The sequence below is a fragment of the Dipodomys ordii genome, unplaced genomic scaffold (genome assembly GCF_000151885.1).
Source record: "Dipodomys ordii isolate 6190 unplaced genomic scaffold, Dord_2.0 Scaffold64, whole genome shotgun sequence".
Taxonomy (NCBI): Eukaryota; Metazoa; Chordata; class Mammalia; order Rodentia; family Heteromyidae; genus Dipodomys; species Dipodomys ordii.
Window position 1 is genome coordinate 936182 of NW_012267280.1, and position 3367 is coordinate 939548.

A 3367-nucleotide genomic window follows, 5' to 3' on the forward strand; every position below is an offset into this window, starting at 1 on the left:
GCCCAGGCCCAGGGTTCAGGCCCACGACTGGACCCAAAAAAAAAAAAAAAAAAGCTAGGTGTAGTAGCACACATCTATCATCCTAGGTATGTCGCAAGTATAAATAGGAGGATCACAGTTCATTCAGGCTGATCTAGGCAAAATGGGAGACCTTAGCTGAAAAAGAACTAAAGCAAAAGTGCTGGAGATGTGACTCCAATGGAGGAGCACTTGCTTAATAAGAATGAGGTCCTGAGTTCAAAACCCAGTACAGGCAAAACACTTAAATCAGTCATGAGATTGGAGTATGCAGGTCACTAGCTTCATCAGCTCCTGGAAGAAGCAGAAAGGGTGCTTCCTGGAGCTTCTAGAATGTGTGTCTGTCTATACCTCCATTCCAGACTTGGAGCCTTTGAGGCCTCATTGAAAGTAGAGGACCCCGGAAAAGCCATGACCCAATGCCTGTCATTGGCACCATTTCTCTCCGGCTATCAGTGTCTCACAGGTCAGCTGGCCACATGCCAAGTTCTCAGACTTTCTCCAGCCTTGGTTTGGTTGTGGCTTCCAGTATCTGCTTCCTGCACCCCTAGGCTTATCTGCTCCCCCAGTGCATCCTGGGGCATGATCCTACCAGACACTCTGCCCTGTGACTTTCAGAGGCCACACAAGAAAAACTGAAAACATCACCCAAAGCCAGGAACATGGCTGAGTCTCTGGCACTTGGCCAAGGATTGCTACAAAGCTGGTTATCTGCGGTTTAACTTTCAAATACCTAAAGAGGCAATGACAAGGAGCAAAGTCAATCAGTCTGGGCCGTAGTGGCTCACATGCCTGCAATCCTAGTTACTCAGGAAGCTGAGATCTGAGGAATAAAGTTTAAAGCCAGCTAGGCAGGAAAGTCTGTGAGATGTTTCTCTCTAATAAACTACTTATAAAAAGCCAGAAGTGACACTGTGGCTGAAGTGGTAGAGCACTAGCCCTGAGCACAAAGAGGCTCAGGGACAGCGCCTAGGCCCAGAGTTCAAGCCCATTGACCAACAACAACAACGACAAAAAGAAATGAGAAGCCAGAGGCTGGATATGTTTTGCTGCCTATGATAATGGAAGGTACACAGGCTCTGCGTGAATGCATGAATGAATGAATGAAGCATTAAACCAGAAATTAATTTTTTAATTTTTTCTTTTGGCTTGTAGGACCTAGAAGCTGCTCCTGAATTCTTTTACTAAAGGCTAGTGCTCTACCACTTTGAGCCACAGTGCCACTTCCGGTTTTCTGGTGGTTAATTGGAGATAAAGAGTCCTACAGCTTTTCCTGCCCAGGCTGGCTTTGAACCGTGATCCTCAGATCTCAGCTTCCTGAGTAGCTAGGATTATAGGTGTGAGCTCCTGGTGCCCAGACAGAAACTGATTTTTTCAAAAAGATTCTAACCAGGGCTGGGAAGGTGGCTCAGTGGTAGGGCGCTTGCCTTGCATGCCTGAGGCCCTGGGTTCGATTCCTCAGCACCACATAATCAGAAAGAAAGAAGCCAGAAGTGGCGCTGTGGCTCAAGTGGTAGAATGCTAGCCTTGAGCTGAAGAGCTGAGGGACAGCACCCAGGTCCAGAGTTCAGGCCCCACGACCAGACCCCCCCCCAAAAAAAAGATTCTAACCAGAGTAGCTAGGATTAGGGGTATGAGCCATTGGTGCCCCACTTTAATTTTTCGATGATACTGGCTGTTGGGTTTTTAAAAAGAGGTAGCTGAGTAAGAACAGCACCATGCATGTAGTATTCAAGTAAGGGGTAGGTTTATTCATCGTTCTGGCTGACACCAGGGCATCTTGGCCCTCCACGTGGAGGTGGGGAAAGGCCTGGGAAAGAGCTGGGAAAGAGGTAGAAAAAGAGAGCGTCTGGGCCTGGGCTAGGCCTTATCTAGGGTTTGGGTAGAGAAAAGTGTGGCCACATCAAATTCAGATGTGACCTCAGGGGATGCAGATGTGACCTCTTCCAGGTGTGCCAGTTGCCTAGGTAACGCAGGTACTGGGTGGAGACTTTGCTGCTAGGAGAGTGGAGTCTGCTCGCCATCCAGGAGCGGACCTTACACTGGGGTTTGACCTCATATCCCCAGCCCTGATGATTCATTTTGTGAAGAAAAAAAAGGCAATTCCTTCATGGTTCTGGATAGCTCTTCCTCTAAAGCAAAGTCCCTCTCCCCAACACTTTTCTAGTTTTATTATTTTATTTTTGTCTATCAAGTCATTACTCAAAGGTCACAATCTCCAAACTAAAAACGGCACCTCCAAGCCACGAGTGTGAACCCCAGTCCCTTAAAAAAAAAAACAAAACAGTAAAAAGAAATCATCCCGCCCCTCCTCTACGTACTGACACATCTTCTTTTCCATCCAAAGGACTTTGGCTTACTTATTTCATTTACTTTCTGTCTTCCTCAGGGAATGAGACTAGAGGCTTACGAAGGTAAAAGCAGCACCCGGCCGTCTAGTCCTGAGCGCCCACTCATTACTTAGGAAGGGAACGAACGAATGAATGAACGACTTCTCATTTTCCTTTTTAAAATCACCCTCCCCGGGTCTTCTCCCAGGCCATTGGCCACGCCCCTCGAGCCTGGCCACGCCCCGGACGCGCTGCGCATGCTCCGTTATGAGGCGCTCCAGCCCTGCGCTCCCACCCTTGCCCCGCTCGCATCCGGGCTCCTCACGGAATGGGCACAAACCATTTCCACTTGTACCTGGGGGGGGACCGGAGTGGCTCTGCTTCTCCTTCCCGAGGAAGGGCGGAAGCGACCCTTCTCTCGGGAGGTCTACTGCTCTTCTGATACCGCGGGGCGTTCTCCTTGTGTCCCCCGTGCGGCCTGTGACTTCGGGGGCTCCCTTCGCCGGAGCTTTGCACCGCTCCCCCCTCCACCCTGTGGCGGCATTGGTGGCGCCCTGCCCGGTCACGTGGGCGGCAAGATGGCGGCCCCCGGGGCGCGCCGCGAGCGTCTGCGCTGGTGAGGCCGGGCGAGTGGAGGTGAAGCCCGTGTGGACCGGGTCTGGCGGCCGGCCCGGGGAGGGCGCCCCGCGGGACATCGGGGCCCGGCTTCCGGCCAGCGCCTTCTCCACGGCGGCCCCGCCGGTCCTTCGCTGGTGAGCCCTGGGGGGCAGGGGCGACGAGACACCGGGGGGGCAGGGGCGTCGGGACACCGGGGGGGCAGGGGCGTCGGGACACCTGGGGGGCAGGGGCGTCGGGACACCTGGGGGCAGGGCGTCGGGACACCGGGGGGGCAGGGGCGTCGGGACACCCCCCCGGTTTGCAGGTGGGGGGGATCCAGCAGCGAGAGGTCACGTGAGAGGGGTTCTGCGATGCCCACGTCCTGAGCTGGGTGTGGGGGGGCGGCGGTGTGGATTCTGGGG